The 22,885-nt window shown below is 39.5% G+C and overlaps 1 protein-coding gene across 2 annotated transcripts in view; it reads right to left on the reverse strand.

The window, feature by feature from the left end:
- The window catches only part of LOC143029184 (katanin p80 WD40 repeat-containing subunit B1-like), a 571,733-nt gene that overhangs the window by 267,533 nt on the left and 281,315 nt on the right, over window positions 1-22,885 (reverse strand). Inside the window, exon 1 of one of the 2 annotated variants that reach the window (XM_076191701.1) lies at window positions 2,451-2,498. The exons of the other annotated variant lie outside the window; for it this stretch is intronic. The gene's annotated coding sequence lies outside the window, so the exon portion shown is untranslated. Of the gene's footprint in view, window positions 1-2,450; window positions 2,499-22,885 lie in introns of those variants that run through there. 2 annotated transcript variants of the gene reach the window in all.

A 22,885-nucleotide genomic window follows, 5' to 3' on the forward strand; every position in this document is an offset into this window, starting at 1 on the left:
CTAGTAACTAGACATCAAGACATCGAGTCCTGGTTACAGGAACGACACTGTACGCAAATACACAAAACTGGTCATTACGATGATATACGACACAAACAACGAAGACGGCGAGGACGAATTGCCTACGACACGAAAGGTGTGCGTTGTTAAGAAAACGTAATCAACAAAGGAACCAATTTGTCCCTGAACTACATTCACTTCAATTGGGCCGTTTGTTCACATGGATAGAAACGCTGGCGAGCTGTCTGAGGGCAGCGCCTTGTTCTGACTGCTGCCGGGCGATTTCATTCAGCTGAGCGGGTGTGGGGGACACTAACCTAGGAAGGAAATACCCCCCCCCTCTCTCTGCTGATCAGAATTGTATGTTTACCTGAATATAATAACTAAAATAATCAGCTGGGGGAGGGGGTTACAAGTGAATGAAAACTACGTATGTTTTACTATGTAGGATGTATACTCTGACACTCGGCCACCCCACCCACATGAAAGAGGAAAAAGGTCTTTTGGTGGTGCATATACAAAGAAAAAATAAAACAGATGAAGTATAATAACAATCAAAATAATAATAATAATAATGATAATAACAATCAATCAAATAATCACCACAATAATAACAATGCTGAAAATAAAACTAATGGCTTAAAACTAAATAAACATAAAACGACAAATCAATTTGAATAAACAAATGAACAAATAAAGCCCAAAGATAAACACGTAAACAAATAAAACAAATTATGGTCTGAGTGTTCATCCAACAGAACCCGAACTGGGGTCTTTTCCCTTTGTACTGGCTGCCGCCAGGCGATTTTATTCATCACACGCGGCACACTAAAGACTCTGACACTCCACGTATGGGATCTAAATCTCTAAAGTTAACACTATTTGAACATTTTATTCTTGTTTATATATTTATTAAGTCTGCCGCCCGGCGATTTTATTCAGAATGGAGGGGAAGGCCACCACCCTCTATGCTGATATATATATATATATATATATATATATATATATATACATATATATATATATATATATATATATATATATATATATATATAAGAACATAAGAATGAAGGAGACTGCAAGAGACCATGAGGCCTACACTAGGCAGCTCCGTATATATATGTATATATATATATATATATATATATATATATATATATGTATATATATATATATATATATATATATATATATATATATATATATATATATATACTAACTTTAACGGTTCATTGCACTTACGGGAAAGGATTCTGGTCCCTCTGCAAAGGTGTTATAAGAACCAAATTCCCAAACGACTGAAGACGAGCAGAGCGCTCTACCCATCGGTCCACCGTGATCCCCCTCCTCCCCAAGCACGAATTGTTCTCTCTCACGGAAACCTCCACAATACGGAAGCTTCCAATATTCGGAACGAAACCCACCTTTCGGAAAATATACCGGAATATGAGGGAGTCCGGGGTTTTTCCGGTAGTATATTTCGTTTCAGATATTGGGAAATTCCCAATATTAGAAATTTCTGAATTTCGAAGAGTCCTCCCATTACAGGGAACCTATCCGTCCTTGCGTTTCCACGTAGTGAGTCGCGATCACCCAAAGACTTCAAAATGTGGGCCCAACCCTGCAGCCTCTACTAAAATCAGCCACTTTAAACCATACTAATATTAATTAATAGTCCGTTCTACATATTCATCACACACACTTGATTATGTGCATTTCGCTAAAGTAACATTTAAACGACTTTATTCTGGTCATGAGCAGATAATTTTATTCAGATCGGGGGGTCCCGAGTTCACCTCTCCGTGGAAGACCAGTCATCTGAGAACTTGGGTTGAACTGGAATTGGACAAGTCAAGTCACCTTCAGCTAAGTGGTCATACTCCTTTATGGTTCTAAGAATCGGGTAAGATGCATCCCGCATGCAAGCTGCTCTCTCTCTCTCTCTCTCTTTCTCTCTCTCTATCTGCACAATAACCAAACCCAGGAATAATCAAATCGAGAAAATAATCATATGATATCCATGTGACAACACCAGACTGGAGTTCAGACGGGCAGTTTGCTCTGCAACGATGGGTGTTCACAGAATACACTAAATATTCACTAATTTCTACGGTGGTTGAATCCATGTTAGTGGTAACGGTTCCAATGCTATTTTTCTTATCCTTCTAGAACATTTTTACTTTCATTGTTACATAGTACGCGTTATCAATTTACTTGAGTATCCGGCAAATGAATACATTGTGACAAAGACACTTCGAGTTGTTCTAGGCGATATCCAACTCGGCGGATTTGATCAAATCACATTATCACTTTAAATCACTATTATCTGGTACACACGTCAATGTAACACTTTATCTACCACACAATAGTTGCCTCTAACATTTTTCGTATTAGTTCATATATCCCTCAACAAACACTCTTTAGCGCTAAAGACATTCACTAGGACCCACGGAAGACACGATGTTTTATCCTCCCTCTCACCTTGCCAATATGCAACTGACACGCACACTCACTCAAAGGCACAGGCGTCCTACGAGTTGCCAGATACTTCCATCCTGCTCATATTTTCCTGCGCAAGGTTTTGCTTACAAATAATTTCAAAGAATAATACCACCATAGAAATCACATCTTTCTACACATATTTTGCACAATAAAATACTATTTATTGCCAGATATGATTCCGTATGTACTAAATGTGAACAAAATCATACTGTCGACATCTTTAGTATCTTCGCACGACGGTTGCCATAGAGACGCATCCCCGCAGGAGAATCAACAGGTATTATAGGCTTTGTAGCACCAATCGATACGTCCCCTTTTGCCTTACCGCATCGTGGATTACGAACCTTCCAATCCACGTCGAAGACGTGATCACCTTCAGATCAGTTCCCTTAGTTGGGCATGCACATGTTCATTATTTTTTTTATTTTATTCTGTTTCATGCGACAAAACACTGGCTGCAATAATAGTTCACCACAATCATCGAAAACCGAAGAAGAAAAAAAGGTATTTTTATTTGCTTTACTGGGTAAACGTCATCAAATGGGATTACTTGAATGTCCCACGCATGGAATTAATACCTTCAGTGGAAGCAACGCACTTATGATATGCTATTATGACTTCTTGGGAAACAACTCGGAGTCACCGCCTACAGCCCCCTCCATAACTCAGCCGCCCCACCGCCCTTCAACGCTACATTTTCTCAAGTTCCTTCAAGCAAGTCCTCTAAGGAGAGAAGCAGCTCAGGACTGTTGTGGTTGGGGGTTCCAGCGGCCGTTTCCACCTTCCTTCGCATCGTTCTTGAAAGGATTTAATTATCGTTTTGTATCTTCATCCTTTCTTGTACTTCCGCCGTGACATCAGGTGCAGGCGGGATGTCCACAGCTGTGATTGGCATGGCCTGAGTGCGTTTTTCATACTAACCGGCAGTACTACTGCGTGTGATCTAAAGTGACATGACACTCTAGTCTAGTGAGATCTAACAGAACCTCAATCAATCAATCAATCCGTCATCTTGAGTCCACTGCTGAAGAACAGGCCTCTTCCATAGCATTCCATGACTCACACAACTGCGCCAACCTAAGCTAACCTATTATATCCTAACCTCACCTCACCTAAGGTAACTCTTGACCAAGTGGGAAGGTGGAACTTACACTATAGTCACACCATCATTCCAAAACTATAGTTATACAAGACTATAATCACTACAAATAGTGATTCTCACAAGATGTGACTCGGCGGGAGATTTTTTGGTCTGTCATTCGATGCTCACATTGTTTACTAAGTTGTCCCTGATCTCAGTAAAGCAGTCTGGGTTTGACCAAACTCATATTCCATTGGATTCGCCATAGGTCGTGATAGGTCTCTACAATAGGGTAACTTCCTCGTTTCGCCAAATGCAGTTTTGCGAAATTGCATTTCACCAAATTCACTCAGGGATTTCGCCAAACTCCTCAAGGTTAGGTTGTGTCGTCAGCTTTGATTCAGGATTAGCTGATAATGAGAATTTGGCAAGTCATATGGAGGAATGGTAATTTGGCAAACACTTGGCAAAATGTGAACTTGGTAAAAATAGATGAAATATGAATTTGACGATAAATGAATGTGAGAAATATAAAACTGACGGGAAATGAGTTGGCGAAATGGTAACTTGGCAAAATAAATAAATAAATAAATAAATAAATAAAAAATTGTCGAAGTGGGAATCATTCGCACTTGTTACAAATACTTCTTTTAATACCTTGGCTGCGGCCGACGTCCCCTGAGCTGAATAAAATGGCCTGGCCACTACTCCAGAGGGAACACGGCCATGCACATCTCTGCAGCGTTGGGATCAAATCGTTTATTTCTGCATCAATGTCTTACAAGGGTATCATCAAACTTGGAATTTAATCCCAATAATGAGGTATCAATTCTCATTACTCTTATAATTGCCCGCGTAGGCAGTTTCGTACGTACACATACACACACATACATACATATGTACACACACGGAAGTTGGTGTTTTTTCAATATTTTCCTATGTTTATATTATCCAGTTGATTATAAATTGAAGGAAATTTATGAGAAAATAAATATTAGTTGTCTGAGTAATATTTTTGGGGGACACGTTAACATGAAACAGTAAAAATAAATGAATTATGAAAATTCCAAAGATAAGGTAGATGAAGACGAAGAAGAGACGAAAAAGAATATGATAAGAGGAAGAAGAGGAGGAGAAAGGCGAAAAAGAGACAGAAGACGATGAAGAGAAAGACGAAAAAGGAGGAGGAGGAGGAGGAGGAGGAGGAGGAGGAGGAGGATGATTAGAAGGGGAAGAAAGGAGCGATGTCTACAATCTATCCTCGACGTCCCCTCCAGCGCTCCTCCTCCTCCTCCCCCTCAGGTGGTCTGACCGGAAACGTGCCCACAGGCGGCGGCAACCACACTTCCTCTCAGTACCCTATGACAGCCCAAAGCTCCTCCTTACCCTTCTTTACCACTTGTATGACTTCACATCTTCGGTACGATATTGTACTCAAATACAAAAGCGTTGGTTCTCAACAAATAACAGAAATGAGACCGAGCGCTTTCGTCTATTCAGATATTTTCAAGGTACAAGTGTATATATATATATGTGTGTGTGTGTGTGTGTGTGTGTGTGTGTACAACACTGAATGGGTTCCAGGCTGTCTTCATAGCGTAATCGGTAAGTCACTACGGCACTTGACATGAGCTAGCCGCGTTCGAGTCCTTGGCAGTACCGCACTTCAATTTCTGCATGTTAGCCTCCATCGGGTCTCCCGATGTTGATGGCTTAGAATTAAAGTGCACTGTGGTTGTTAAGATGTATGTATGTATATATATATATATATATATATATATATATATACATACGTGTGTGTGTGTGTGTGTGTATGTGAGTGTGTGTGTGTGTGTGTGTGTGTGTGTGGCTGAGTGGGTTAGGGCGTCATTACTTGCGGAGAAGGCCGAGGGGATGGCGGTTCGAATTCTGCCACAGGCGAAGTTGAACAAAGGGTATGGTTCATTAAATTTCACGCTACAAAGTCTCCTGTGGGGGGCACTGTTTTTTAGGCTTCAGATAGGGAAGAGTTTGTGACGTTCAACCATATCATATATACATATATACATATATATATATAATATATATATATATATATATATATATATATATATACATATACATACATACACACACGTTAACTAATAGGCATTGTTGACTCATCCTAATATCTTCTTTAACAAAACTTCAAAACACAAAATAATAATAATAATAATAGAATAAATGAATATATGAACAAACAAATAAACGAAATAAAAAAATGTCAGACCCAACGCCTACACCTACACACACTACACACACACATATATATACACACATAAGTTAACTTATAGGCATTGTTGACTCATCCTAATGTCTTCCCTTTTAATAACTCTTAAAATTACAAAATAATAATAATAATAGAATAAATAAATATATATATGAACCAAATAAATACATGAATTAAAAAAATTCTCAGACCCAAGACCTACACAAAAACCTTCCCCACCCGACAATGACATGAAGAGGCAGCAGCAGCAGCACCTACACACCACAATTAACCTTCCTCTACACTCACTAGCACCTGCTCCTTCATCACGGCCAGATGCTGGTCGTGTCTCCCTTCGCTGACACATCGTCATCAACCCGTGTCACGTGTCACAAGGGCCATTTGTACGGTCAAACAGTTGGTCAAACAAGTGTTTGAAGGGGTGTTTGACCGTGTGAATGGGGTATTTGGTTGACAAACATAGATGAATTTGAAGCTAGGTATGATAAATTGGAGAGGAGACGGGGCCCTACGAATGTTGCTCCTTTCCTGTACACCACAACTACGTAAATGCCAAAACTACTTCAACCTGGGGAGCTCCCCCTCCCCCCACCACCAAGGGAAAGGGGGCTGGGGAGAGTAATTGTCTAGGAGGGATACAAACCATGAGGAGGAATAATGTTATGGCCACTGGATTCCCGGCGCTTCTGTCCTTACGGACAATATCCCTCACTTTCCTCCCGAAGTGGAGGAAGAAGTAGGCATTTATGTAAACATTTACCATACTGTAAGATAAGTAGAAACACACATCTCGTATTTTTCCTTTAATTATTGAAAATTATATATATATATATATATATATATATATATATATATATATATATATATATATACACAGGTATATATTTCTTTCATAAAGCAAAGGGCACTAACAAAGAGGAGGGTGGGGAGGGGAGAGGGCGTGGACCCGAAATTAAACCCCTAAGGAGGGTTCTGGCGCAATTAATGAATAAATAAATGAATAAAATAAGAATAATATAAATAAATAAAATATTAATAAAATTATATAAACCAATAAGATATAACAATATAAGAAATAAAAGTAAAATCAATATCATTATTGATATTGATATCTACTTTTGTTTTGTTTTTTCAATATTTAATATTTTTTATACTAATAAAAATGAAAAAATTAAAGATAAAAAATAAATAAATAAATAAAACACCTTGCCACTTCACTAGACCATCTTCACGTCAGCACGTCCCAAAACTTCCATCACCAAACCCGGGGAACCCGAAACACTCATGACGCGCTGTTGATGACCTCGTCACGATTTGTGTCAGCATTAACGTCAGCGCCGACGCGCACGGGCGGGACGGCAGTCGCTTTGTTCAGGACTGCCGACAACGAGCAGCTGACGCTGTGTCAGCGCTACAAACATGCCACACCCCTCCCCCATTCCCCTTTACCTGCTCCTACTACTAAGCAATGTACCCCGAATTTTTGTGACGTTAATGACACCCCTATGGAAAAGAGTTATGCATCACTCTTTTATGGCTGGAGACTTGCAAAAAAGGTATAATAATAATAATAACAATAATAAAAAATAATAATAATAATAATAATAAAATCCTCTATCCCTCAGTTGTGTTGCCCGCCTTAAATTTCTCTCTTGTCATCTCTACGACTCCTCTTTGGGAGCTATACTGTACCCCAAGGATAGAAGCGCTGGTTATTGCAGACAAAATACTCCTGCCAGTGTTGACAGTGCCGCTGCCAATGCCAAACATGTCTCCAGGAGCAGAAAGCATCACAACACCACCTTCCCTCCCCTCTCTCCCCTAACTCCCTAATCCCCGGCAAAGGCGCTAAACCATCTCGCTTAATCCCATTCGAAGCGAGAAAGCTTAACCTATCTCGATGAACCCCTCAAGCGCAGAGTGGCACACATCCTCTTCTTCTCATTGCCGCCTGGCGACTTTATTCAGCTGAACAGCTGAACAGCTGAACAGAAAGCTTTCCCAGCGGGCCATTTCCCTGGTGAGGTTATGTTACTCATTGCGATATTTTGATTGCGTGGATGTCCATGCATTCTATGTGACGTGATTCATTTATTCTATGTCACAGAAAGGTTAAGATAGGTTTGGTTAGGTTAGATATGGTTAGGTCAGGCCAGGTCATCTTAGGTTAGGTTACGCGAGTTTAATACAGAGGTTCCGAAGTCAGGGGTGAAGGGGTGAAGGGACCGGTTGTGAAAGAATCCTATTCACAGCTTCGTGCTCAGGCAAACAAAACACAAAGACTTAAGATGGTCGACTTGTGCGGACACGCAGGAGTGCACCAGATCACAAAATGGGGGTGGGGGGGAGGGGTGACGCAGGTGGGAACATCAGACAACGGGGAGGGGCAACGCCCTCCTCCTTGACTCCTGAGGACAACCTCGACTGTAGGGGTGAAGGAGGAATGAACGAGAGAGGACAATGTGCGAAGTAGTTCAGGACGGAGAGAGAAAGACTGTATTCTGCCGGGGGAAACCAGCGCTTCTATCCTTGGGGAGAGAAGCAGAAGTTAAAAATGATCTTTAAGTGGACATCTGTCTCAAATCACTAAAGATTATTGCGTGATTCTGGTCCGTAGGGATGTCGCTCAGAGAGAGAGAGAGAGAGAGAGAGAGAGAGAGAGAGAGAGAGAGAGAGAGAGAGAGAGAGAGAGAGAGAGAGAGAGAGAGAGAGAGAGAGAGAGAGAGAGAGAGAGAAATCTGAGCCACCACAAGCCACGACAATGCTCCCAAGAGTCTCCTTGTCCTTCCCCTAACCTAGCCGCCTTCTTCAGCCCGGCCGCAGCCCCCAGCGAGCAGGAAAGCCACCGACCTCCCACTTCCGTTCAGCCTCGTCACGGGTTCATCTTCCAGGTAACCCCTTCCTTACCGGGTGATACTTTCCCTTATTATCGCGGCCGCCAAACGATTTTATTATTCCCCATGGCATCCCACGTTAGTAATGAAGGGGTTGTTCATCTGTATTAGCATTGCCCCTCTCGGTGGATTTTGTTTTCATTTTTAATTCTGGCTGCGTCCAAGCAATATCCAAAACCATTTCCGTGGTGACGAGGTATATGAGTGGCAATCAAAATTACTTTCTTCAAGAAGAAATTATAAAAAAGTTACACATCACTTATTATCTATATATATAAAAAAAAAATCAAACTACTTCCCTCCACGATCAACAATATCCTGAATTAATATTATTGATTACTGTCACGCCACTCCGGCAAACTTCTCCGTCTAAAGAGAAAGAGAGACGAGGAACGGAAACCAAGGACATCAACACATCCTTTGTCGCAGAGAGCAAGTCTTTTATGAAATACTGTTATGAGAACACCCCACCAGGATCTGCACACGTTTCCCTTCAGAATACAAGTTTCAAAAGATTAGATGGAGAAGAAACGAGGCTGGGCTGGGAGACCTGGTTTGGTTCCAACCATCAGAGGGCAGATATATATATATATATAATATAAATATATATATGTATACATATATATATATATATATATATATATATATATATATATTAACCAAATATCACTTTTAATGCACTACAATCATAAACGAGACTGAGAATCGCTCGAAGGAGGTATCCGTTGGAAATTGAAACGTGGACGAGCCGAGGATTCGAACCCAGCTAACCCGTAACAAAGTTACATAGACGTAACCCAAAACGCTATCAAGAGAGATATCTCTCTTGATAGCGTATTGGGTTACGTCAATGGAACTTTGTTACGGGTTAGCTGGGTTCGAATCCTCGGCTCGTCCACGTTTCAATTTCCAACGGATGCCTCCTTCGAGCGATTCTCAGTCTCGTTTGCGATGGTATGGAATTAAAAGTGATATGTGGTTGAAAAAGATATTAATTGATCACTGGGAACCATTCAGTGTGTATGTATGTATGTATATATATATATATACATATATATATATGTATATATACATATACATATATATGTATACTTGTATATATATATATATATATATATATATATACACTTTTTTGAGGTGCTATTTTATCTTAGTGGATATTATATTATAATATGCAGACCTCTCTGTGTGAAGAAAGTTACTATGTGACTGATTGATTAATTGATTATAATTTTTCAATACTGGATTGAGGAAGCCCAGTGTTATTACTAAATGAGACAGGGAGAGAGTCGTGAATAAAGAATTTTTCTTAACATGCTGTGGCAACACCTCACTGCTCCAATATATCAATAGACAATACCCACGTCGTCCTTGCTTCCCCGAACACAAGACTGAGTTGACGTCGTTCTCACATTCCTTGGGCAACACATTCTCCAGGTCTTTCCTCGACTATTTCCTCTAAAAGAGAGAGAGAGAGAGAGAGAGAGAGAGAGAGAGAGAGAGAGAGAGAGAGAGAGAGAGAGAGAGAGAGAGAGAGAGAGACTTTACTGCACCACTCCACAAATAAGACACTGAAGAAAAACCTTTGCTAAGCAAATCCAAATTACATGTTAAACAAGTCTCAAAAACTCCAACGTTCAAGTAAAAGCGCAGGAATATTCCTTGCGCGCGCATGCACGCCTCACAATGCCCACACTGCCAAGGTACTTATCGTCCTCTGCTATAGAAGGGCGTCACCGAATCTTAGATTCAAATATAACGATAATTAAGGGTTTCATGGGGTGTGCACCTGGTACACACATCAAGACACTTTCTTAGTACACAACAACTAATGATTTCTCATTACTGGACAACAATGAGTGACCCACGCAGTCCAAAGTGGGCGCCGCCCCTATCTGGATCAATTCGCGCCCACGTGGCTTAGATAGACACACGCCCAGTGTAAGAAAAAGCTATGTGTTCATACCTGAATTATTCCACCACAGGTGGCCGTGCGTACACCATAAATCATGAAAATATTTGAAGAGAACGCAGTGATGCTGGTATTGCCATATCTGTGATCACTCCATTACTTTATCCCGTCCCAGGTGCCGAGCGTACCCCATAAATCATGTAAATTTTTAAAATGAACGCAATGACGCAAATATTGCCATATCTGTGGTCAATACATTCTTTTATCCCGCCGCAGGTGCCCCAACCTTTAATCATGAAAATATTTTAAGAGTATTGCCATATCTGTGGTCACTCCATTGCTTTATCCCACTCCAGGTGTCAAACGTACGCCATAAATATTGAAAATATTTAAAGAAAACATTATGATGCCGGTATTGCCATATATGTGGTCACTCCATTTACTACATCTCCATGCGGGTGAATCAGCTTTGGTTACAGCTAGTTCTCATTCGATATTTTGTCTCCGAAATTAGGAATGTTGCTCCTAAATCTACAAAATCCCGGACGGATACCAAAATTACTTTCTAACATTCTAGAATCGAGTTTTAATACAAAATACTGGAAGAAACTCTGGATTTTTAAGTTCCGAAAAAATGACAAAAAGTTCCCGGAAAAAAGCGAGCACCTAGTTTCAAATGATTTCAATCGTTCCCACATCATTCAAAATGCCGCCAGGCGACTTTAATCGCTTACCCAGATACCCCACCTCGTTTAAATCCCCTTTGGTTAATCCCGAGCTGATAATCGATTTTCTAGCTAACAAAGGCAGGGGGGTGAGGGGTTAGTTCGAGGATTAATCATTACATTTAAGGGATTTAAATTATAACCTGGTTAACCCTTAAACGATCGTGATAGCCTCCACATCACCCGGAAAAAATAAATCACGGATTAAACACTACATTTAAGAGATTTAAAATTCCCTTGCCCCCAATACTAACAATCTTTCTATATTACAAAAGGACACCAACAAATAAATTATTAACAATACATAAATAAATACATAAGAATAATAAATCAAATATAAACAATATGAAATTAAAAAAGAATTACATAAAATATAAGGGAGAATAACAACTATTACATAAAAAACTATCTCGTTCTGAAGCATTTCCAACCCTGATAGTCAAAACCATTACAACATTAAGCCTTTCATTATACATCAATGATTACATTACACAGTTTTATTCCCATACGTTAATCAAACGTGACTGCACACACAGCCACTCCCATCAACACCTTCCGTCATGGGTGGCACTTTTCCTATGACTCTTGGTAGCGTCAGGCGATTTTATTTACCTTCGTGACAACCCATACGGTTAATAAAGTCCATGAAGGAAATAGGTAAGAATTGATTTATCAACAAGGTGGCTAACGAATGGAATAGACTTAGTAACCATGTAGCTAGTGAGCGCTGAAGCAAATTGTTGTTTTAAGAGATTATAGAACTTTATGGATATGGATGACAGGTGGTAAAGGACATGGAACTGTCTAGTTCAGGCCTTAGGGTCTCCTGCAGACTCGTCCATTCGTATGTTTTTATGAAAAGAATATGGAAGTAAAGTAAAGGGAGGGAATGTTACAGAAGGTCATTCACATCATATACGAGGTAATCCTGCTAGAAGGACCTTAGTCAAGACCCCCACCCCCAACACACACATCTACTATAATAAAGTAATAGCCTCTGTCTGTCTGTTTGTATATATATATATATATATATATATATATATATATATATATATATATATAATAAAAGATAAAACAAAAGAAAGACAAGCACGCACGCAAACACGCACACACACATACACACAATACTAATAAACAAATAAAAAAGTAGTGACAAATATCAACGTAAACAAAAACGAAACTTCTTAATAAACAAACAAATATCAACAACAATTCTTATAAAAATAACCATACCAACCGATACAAACCTACAATCACAAGTGCAGAAACGATGAAAAAGTTCTCTCCGCCATATCAATATATCCCATCACTCTCCTGCCAACACTGAACGACTATAAACGTCACATATCTCAAGTGGATTATCACAATTTTGTGGCCGTACACTAGGAAAAAGAAAAATCGGTCAACAGAGCCAGCACCCTGCCCCAGCCAATTGCTACCTGTGGGAACTACGGGCCACGCCCCCTCTTCCCTCTACCTTCCCCTTCCCATTAACCCAGTGCCAAAAAACTAAATTTATATGCGTGAATGCACTAACACGCACATACATACATACATACATACACACACTAACCTGCGTGTACTCCTATCATGAAAGTCTTCGCCATCTCTTGATCTTCATCCTAACAGGAGGAGGAGGAGGAGGAGGAAGAGGAAGAAGAGGAAGGAAGTAGAGGAAGACCATGTCTGACAACTAAGATGGCACTGCGGGTACTCACCTGAAAATACAAAGAGAATTATATTAGTCAGTTGTAATGCACGTGATGTCTGGGTTCCATCTCTCTCTCTCAGTCAAATGTTTATTGAAGTCTATTCATTTCAGCTTTACGAATAAAATTGAAAAATATTTATATGCATACACATATATACTATAGGTATATAAAGAATAATAACGACAAAAATACATACAATTTACATGTACAAATAATAAACTGGAAAAAATGAGACATGTAAGAACACACCATTAATCTTCCTCGGAAACGGTCACCAAATAAACCTGGAAAACTGGCACATCGAGACGAAACCAATAAAAACGAGTGTGTGTAGGTATGACAAGTCGATATGTTACTGAATTACGATGACTGGCGGAGGGGAAAGAATAAAAAAGAAACAATCCGATAGAATAAAGACTGCACAAAAATGTGTGTGTGTGAGTGTGTGTGTGTGTGCGCGCGCATGTGTGTGTGTGAGTGTATGTGTGTGTGAGTGTATGTGTGTGTGCGCGTGCATGTGTGTGTGTATGTGTGTGTGTGTGTGTGTGTGTGTGTGTGTGTGTGTGTGTGTGCGCGCGTGCATGTGTGTGCGTGTGTGTGTGTGTGTGTGTGTGTGTGTGTGTGTGTGTGTGTGCAAGCAGCCCATTAATACGAACTAGACTGAGGTTGAAAATGAACGAGGGAAGAAAACCACGCGACAGGGACATAGAATAGGACAAAAATAAATAAATAAACAAATAAATAAATAAAATGCAACAAAACAAGAAACAAAAGTTCGAAAGAATACACTGAATACACACCAAAAAACAAAACAAAAGCAGGCTTAAAAAAGTCTGCAAAAGGTGGAAGCCGGATTTTTTTTTCAATGCAACGTCATGAAAAAAAATCGCGCGCATGGATTTAAGAACAAGTTTGGGTGAAAACATAATCCAAGTCAACACCATAAACGAGTTTTATGCAAAGTTTGATGAATAGAGGAAAAGAGACGGAACAACACGAGCACAGCCCTGTAAACTAAAACTAGGTAACCTCACTCCCACCCGCGCATACACACATCCACACCGACACCCAGAGAAACCCCTTCGTCACCCCATTCTCCTCGAAATCCACTTGATTCACAAAACATTCCGGCGAGCAAGAGCCTCCAGTCATTGCACCAAGACCCATAGGTGGCCGTGCCGTTGTCTGCAATAAGCGAGGAGGAGGAGGAGGGGGGGAAAGAGGGTGAGGAGGAGGAGGCGAACCCGCGGCGCCAAAAAGGCGACGGGATTGCCATGATGACCGGAATACGGCAGAAGCTTCCAGGAAAGGCCTATGACGTCATGAACACGTGCACACACACACACACACACACATATACAGTATATATATATATATATATATATACATACATATATATATATATATATATACATATATATATATATATAAAACAATGTCGAAGTAAAAGAAAAAAATTGTGATAAAATGGGTTGTGTGATTCAGAAATGAGTTATTATTTTTCTCTAACGAATATATATATATATATATATATAACAATGTCGAAGTAAAAGAAAAAAGTGATAAAATGGGTTGTGTGATTCACAAATGAGTTATTACTTTTCTCTCTAGCGAATATATATATATATATATATGCATGCTTTAGTGTAGAGTTCAGTAATACTCTTTGTTCTACCGAGGCAAAGGCCTTTCGTAATCTACGAAACCTAACCAAAAAGGTACATTCTGTGGCTCTCTCAATTAGACGACTGACTGTATTAAATACAGCAGTCTAACGTTCCCGCATGGTGAAAAGGGTGTGGGAGGGAAAAAATGCCATGTAAGATTACACGACCCAAGAAACTCAACAGCGACGGTGGTGTTGATAAGCTTGTAACGGAGAGAGAACTGAATTTTCCTCAGAAATGGATCTAGACTAGTAACCCGTAGCCCCACAGTAGCTGGCAACAGTCCTCGTTCCCTCCAAGAGATCTCTCTTGAGAAGAAATTTTGGACTGATATCTGCACTGTATTAGTGCGGAACTGTTTCTACGTCACCGACTGAAAGAAAATAGGAGAGATCAGTCGCCGGTCATCAGCTGCCCTTGTGCTTAAAGGTTAGGGAAATACAGTCGAAGATGGAAAAAAGGTATCTGAAGACCGAATGTCAGCCCCACGGGGCTGTACCTCCAAATGGAAGTAAAGTTGATGGGGTTTGAAGATTAACCGCAACATAATCAATCACTGATTTTATATATTTATTCGTCTATTTTTAAACATCAAGACGACTGATCACAGACCCATTTCATTTAGTTTTGAACATCAAAAGAATAAATTAGAAATCAATTTTACTTATACTATATTTTATCTTAAACTATAACGCAACCAATCACTGACCAATTTGAATTATTTAATTTTGAAGCGCAACACCACCAAGTCAATCTGATGTCTTGGCCGCTCGGGGCCACAGCTAACGCGAGCCAATCAGATGTTGATGGCCTCACACACGGAGGACAACACCACGGCGCGGCGGCCCATAATGACCGAAACTTTCATCAACTTTAGTGATCTCAACTTTGCCACTTGGGGAAGTCACGTGACTCTATCGATAATACGCTAAATAATCCCAACCACAAAACAGGCAAACAAGTCTATATGTAAATAAACACATAATGATATATAAATACGAAAATAAAAGCAATTAAATATATGATTAAAATAAGTGAATGAACGAAGAAACGCTAAATAATCCCAAACACAAAATAGGCAAGTAAGTAAACATATGAATAAAGAAATGAATATATGTTATACAAATACAAAAACAGACGCAAATATATATATAAACAAAAGAATGAAGTCGATCAGACACTAAACAATCCCAACCACATAAGTAACTACCAAGGACTACTATTATATACATTAGTCCTTGGTAACTACATAAACAAATAAATGAATATGTAAGGTACGGGTAGAAAAATTAAGTATCTAAATAAAATATACTGTATGTATTGAAATATAAATACCAAAATATAAACAAATAAAATATAAAAAATAATAAATAAATAAAATAAAATTAGAAATAAAACAAATCACGATATCTACCAAAATAAATAATTACAAAATTATAAAATAAATGAATCGAAAGAAGTACAGTATAGAACACAAGCACCCCCGTCCCTTCCCTACCGGGTGGTACCTTCCCTTTTATTCTGGCTGTCGCTGGGTGATTTCCATCTAAGCATAGAGCGTCTGACTTTGATACCTTCATTCTAGCCACATGCAGACGATTTTATTGATAATTCGGGAGTAGGGGGTGGGGGGTGAACGCTGTTTAAACCGAGGGTCGATACAGATCGAGACCCCATCGTCCCTGAGGCCCGACTCCATAAAATCGCGCTCTTCTTCTTAGCCAGAACACAATCAATAAAACACTCTATGCCTTCTGGGGAACTGGTAGAGATCATGATGGTGGTGTTATTTTCTTTCTTTCTCTACCCTGTGTGTGTGTGTATGTGTGTGTGTGTAATGAGGGGGCAACTACTATACGATACTCAGAGAGAGAGAGAGAGAGAGAGAGAGAGAGAGAGAGAGAGAGAGAGAGAGAGAGAGAGAGAGAGAGAGAGAGAGAGAGAGAGAGAGAGAGAGAGAGAGAGAGAGAGAGAGAGAGAGAGAGAGAGATACTGAACAGAAATGTAGTACTATGCCCTCCGGTGTCAACATTACCCTGAGGTTGTACCAGCGAGGAGGACGAGGGGGAAAAGGGGGACACTGAGCCCCCACCGCTCGCTGCCAACCCCTCGGGGGGAGGGGGAGGAAGTCATACAACACCCTGGGGGGAGCGAACCTCCACTGCCCCAGAGGAAGACACCAAAGGAAAGCGGCGATACACCTCCCCGGAGGGGAACCACCGCGCAACTGCCCGAAGGCGGTGCTGAAGGAGGTCTCGCCGAAGGCATCGGCCCTAACCCCAGGGCAGCGGTGGTAGTGGTGATCGCTGTCGCTCTTCCTTCCTCTGACGACCAAATCACAACCAAAGTAATATTCAACACGAAAGTTCAAAGTAAACAGATTATAATCATTAGTGAGTTTTGAAGAGTATAATTATTTAGGCCAGATGCTAACAGTGACTAAAGATCATGATGAAATAAGAAAGCATTTTATAACTGGTTGGAAAATGTTTGGTTGATAAAAATATGCCCTCTTATTTCATCATTGTGTTTCTTAATTACTCTTGGTATCTGGCTTAAATAAATTAAATCAACAAATAAATATATATATATATATATATATGATGTAAGCGGAATAGGAAACACAGGAGTCTTAGTCTTGAGTTTATTCCTGACTAGTTTCGCAGGTATGCTTTTTCAAAGGAAGGCTCTAAGAGCTTATCAAAGTCAAACAAGACACTAACATGTATACTAAAAACCCAGGAGACTAAGTGAAAAAACACTAAGAAAAATAACGTAGCCAGGACAATAAGCTAGAAAAAATTATATGAAATTATGATTATATTATTTGTCTGGTTCTTTATTATTAATTGCTTGATTTTCATTTCTTATTAGTGATCTATCAATTTATTATTATTTACTATTTATCTGTTTGTTTAATATTTAACTATACAAATGCGTTCATTTATTCCATTTATTATTACTTATATTATTATAATTTTATTCATTCTCATTAATTTTTCATTATTACAATTTTTTCATTCCTTTGAAAAAGCATACCTGCGAAACTAGTCAGGAATAAACTCAAGACTAAGACTCCTGTGTTTCCTATTCCGCTTACATCAACCTGTCAGAATGTCTCAATATATATATATATATATATATATATATATATATATATATATATATATATATATATATACACATACACACACATGTATCAACAGGAGGAATTTTTCTAATACGGGGTACGTTATATGTGATATTTAACAATTTATTGATTTCATCAAAATATTTTTTGTCTAAGATAATTTTGAGACATACACACACACACACACACACACACACATGATCTTAGTCCCTCTTGTAATTGACTGGAAAAATGCCATTAAAATAACCTCTTGTAATTCCTTTACTGAAAGGAACATCATTGAATCAAGCCACATAAAACAAACTTTTGATCAAAATATCAATCTAAGCTTAGGTATGTACAGGCTTGATAATTTTATTTCAAAGAAAATTGATACATGTTATCCTGTCCGGACATTTGGTCCATCTGTGACCTAAGGACTGTGGGTAATTTTCTCAGGCTTGTGTGATTCATCTTTCCGTGTTCCTTACTATATTTTTACTTCTGTAGTATATATACTGTCTGTGTCTCCTTTACTGCATTCCCTTGATGATGTCTTGAATAGACGAAAACGTTCGGACTACGTTTCTTATTTACCAGTGGGTTTTTTTCCCGCAAATTATATTCACGTATCATTTGTGAAATACTGCAACATATATATATATATATATATATATATATATATATATATATATATATAATGTGTGTGTGCGTACCCATGTATGTATATTCTTTCAGTTTGTTTAACCTCACGTGTAGGGATGGTGCAATTCCTGCAAAGGCATGAAAGAACAGGCGCAATAATGAAATAAACATATAAATCACCTGAAACCCAAGGTGACGAATCATATTGGGGGCAAAGCCTTCGCCTCCGCTATCCCTTCCCTAGCTAAGGAGGTCGCCCTCTCTCCTTATCCTCACCAGCTTTGTGTGGGACACAAAAGCACACAACGGAGCACTTCGAGGCAGCCTTGGGCGGTCTCTTTGTCTCTATCTTGCGTTTCTCTCTCGCTCTATCTCTCTCTCTCGATCTTTTATTCGGTTACGTCTTATTCCCTCTATCATCTTTTGGTGTTTCTTTGACGCCATTTCTATTCTCTCTCTCTTTTTTTTTTCTCGATCTCTTCGTTTACGACTTATTCCTTCGCCATCTCCTGGTGTTACTTTGACGCTTTCATTCATTAGGTTCTCATGAAATAATAATAATAATAATAATAATAATAATAATAATAATAATAATAATAATAATAATAATAATAATAATAATAATAACAATAATAATAAAAAAACGAAAGAGGTAACCACAGCATGGAAAAATAGAAGAAACACCAAAGAAGAGGAAGAAGGAAACGAAAATGACGAGGAAGCTCGAGAAGCACAAGAAAAAGAAGAGGATGAAGAAAAATAAAAAGGAAAGGAAGAGATGGAGGAAGAGGAAGGGGAGGAGGAAGAAGAAAAGCATGAAAAGGATGAAGAATAGGAACAAAAAATAGAAGAGGAAGAATCTAATCAAAATATTGTACTGCCTGTCAACTGGTTATTGTGTTTGTTTTGCTGACCTGTTTGGGCGTTTGTTTACCTCCTGTTCATGTCTGATATTGTTTTTTCTGCATCCGACCTTGAAAAGGTCACCCGTATCGACATGCCCTTACCTTCGTCAACAAGGAGACGAATTAGAATCTGAATGAATAGGATGAGAAACATCATTATCGTCATCAATTGAGGGGGGGGGGCATCATACGCCAGGGAGCGCGTTGCTTCATTCACACGTCCGCGCCAGTCCTCTCCACGGTCTCTCCGAACAAGCTCCCGTGAAGACACCCTCCCTCCTTCCCTTCTCACTCCAAGCAACTCGGAACAGATTCGATCAATTTGCCCCAGCAGTCATGAATTCTGTGGGCGTCTCTCCTCTTCGTCTCCTCTGTCGAGGGTTGCCATTTGAGACAATACAATGGCTCAATGTAGGAGCTCTGACCCTATTGTATGACACAACGACAATACAACAAGCGAATACACACAAACAAGACTTCCTTTCTTCTTTCCAACTCATACTGGTTCATCTCATTCTTCTTCCGTATCCTTCGAAATGTGATTTTCTCTTCTCTTCTTCCTTTCTCCTCGTTCTTATTTCAGTTCTCCAATTCTGCCCCCCCCCAACCTCTCTCTCTTTTATCCTCACCATTTCGTTTACACATTTCCCGATCCTTTTATTTCTTCTTGTTCATTTCTCCTTTTCTCTTCTACCCACCTCTCACTTCTCTTCTTCTTTATCTCATACATTCCCTCCCCTTTATCCAATCACAATATAATACCATTGTTTTCAAAAATTCAATTACTTTAATTCTATATTTTAATTTATTTATCTATTTATATATGTACTATTATGATTTATTTTATTATCTATATTTTTGTAAAGTGCCAATTCAACAATACTGTAAGTGTGTACTTGATACGAGTTCCAATGAAGGCCACCTGACAACAGTGGTACGTCGGATTGAATAATCTCCCAGTCTATCTCCAAAACCCATTAACAACCTCATCTCCCTCAGGAAGTACAGCCCCGAGGGGCTGTACTCGGTCTCCGAACCGGGCCCAAATGAAGGAGTGTTTCTAGTGGAGTTCCCCAGGGCTCGGTTTTGGTCCCTTATTCTTCATTATGTACATAAATGACTTGGACAATGGGATTAATAGTGATGTTAATAAGTTTGCGGATGACACTAAAATAGGACGCCTAATTAGGTCAGGAGACGACGCTGAGATTCTGCAATATAATCTACACAAATTGTTCACATGGTCGGTGAAATGGCAAATGGACTTCAATATCTCAAAGTACTGCGTGTTAAAAGTAGGGCTACACAACCCCGATACAGAGAATGACCAAAATGATATATGGGCTCAGAAATTTACCTTATGAGGAGAAGCTTAGACACATTAACTTACACTCTCTGGAAAGACGCAGAGTGCGGAGTGATCTAATAGAGGCGTTCAAATGGATCAAATGCTTTAACAAGAGGGCTCAGAAATTTACCTTATGAGGAGAGGCTACACATTAACTTACACTCTCTGGAAAGACGCGGAGTGCGGAGTGATCTAATAGAGGTGTTCAAAAGGATCAAATGCTTTAACAAGAGGACTCAGAAATTTACCTTGTGAGGAGAGGCTTACACACATTAACTTACACTCTCTGGAAAGACGCAGAGTGCGGAGTGATCTAATGGATGTGTTCAAGTGAATCAAATGCTTTAACAAGAGTGACTCAAACAAGGTCATCGTATTATTACAACAGGCAGGACTCGCAGTAATATATTTAAACTGAACAAATTTAGATTAAGAAGGAAATAGGCAAGAACTGGTTTACTAATAGGGTGGTCAATGAATGGAATAGACTTAGTAACCATGTAGTGAGCGCTGCAACGATGGGTTGTTTTAAGAAACGGTTAGACAACTTTATGGATGGGGATGACAGGTGGTACTGGACATGGAACTACCTAATGTGGGCCTTATGGTTTCTTGCAGTCTCCTTCATTCTTATGTTCTTAAATATCATATAAACTTTGATTTCCCAGCGAAGAAGAGTTGACAACCGACGACTGTTCTCCGCTGCCCAGTAAGACTGGGATAATACACAGAAAAGTTCAAAGTCTGTGCCCTGGCTGCTGTGGGTCTCCGGGTTTCCTAGCTGGTGAAATTCAATGCAGCATTTTTATTATTACTATTATTATTATTATCATTCATCATTTTTAGTATAAGTGTATCATTATTATTGAATTATTATCATTACTAATATTCTTATCATTTAATACTATCAATATTATCATTACTATCATTATCATTGTTATTATTAAACCAGAGTGCGACTGTTGCTACAACGACAAATACACGTTCTAGACTGGATCTGGGAAACGCAATTATATATATATATATATATATATATACCGTATATTCATTCATTTATCTATTTATTATTCTGTTGAGTGGAAACGCCATAACAATGGACGAATCTGCTCAGGTCACAAAACGGGCCCGACATGACGTCATCAACTGCTGCGGTGTGACGTCATCATCGACTCAACTCTAGCGTCACATCGTCCACCCAAGCGGATGGGCGTGAATCGCCACAAACTTTTTTCGTCTGTCTGCTGACAGGTGATTTTCTCAAGCCGAAGGAAACCTTAAATGAAAGGGTTGGATAAATCTCAATTAGACTCGGGGATTTAATCTGGTTGCTGCCAGGCGATTTTATTCATCATATATTTCTTCTCCCTACCTCCATTCTATTCTTTATCATCGTCATAGTCATATTTTTCTTCCTCCCTCTCCTCCTCTTCAATTGTATTCACTATCATCATCATCATAATTATCTGCATACTTTTTCTTCCCCGTCCTACTCCTCTTCTTTTCCCTCCTTCTCTTTTATTCATCATTATCATCATCATATTTTCTCCTCTTCCTCCCTCTCCTCCTCCTCCTGTTCTACTCGCTTCTCTAAGTTTCTACCTGGCCCTTCGAGGCAAAAATCGAATTTCTTTGGCCAATCCCGCCTCTTCAATTCTTGCCATTCACTAGCTCCCTCTCTCCCTCCCTCCCTCATTAAAGTTTGCCTCCGCGCGAGTATTGCCGTTTCCTCTTCATCCAATCAACGAACGCCTATCCTCTCCTCTCTCTCACACACACACTCCTCTCTCTCTCTTTTTTCCTCTACCCACCACAGAGACTCCTTCCAAAAAATAAAAAAGAAGAGAAAGAGATGGAAGAAGGGAGTGCGGAGGAGGAAGAAAAAGAAGAGGGCCACAAGGAGGAATAGGAAGGGAAGAAAGAGGTGGAAGAGGAGGAAAAGGAGGAGATGGAAGAGAAGGAAGAAGAGGAGGAATAGCAGGAATGGAAAGAAGAGAAGGAATGAAAAGAGGGTGAAAAGGCGACATTTGTTTACCACCAGTGCTTCCATCCATACGGGCATCTTGCACCGCATTGGAAAAAGTGGAGAAAGAGTAGGAAGTGGAAGAGGAAGAAAAAATACCTATAATGAAAAGGCTCT

The sequence above is a fragment of the Oratosquilla oratoria genome, chromosome 10 (assembly GCF_046742065.1).
Source record: "Oratosquilla oratoria isolate Oo_2021 chromosome 10, ASM4674206v1, whole genome shotgun sequence".
Taxonomy (NCBI): Eukaryota; Metazoa; Arthropoda; class Malacostraca; order Stomatopoda; family Squillidae; genus Oratosquilla; species Oratosquilla oratoria.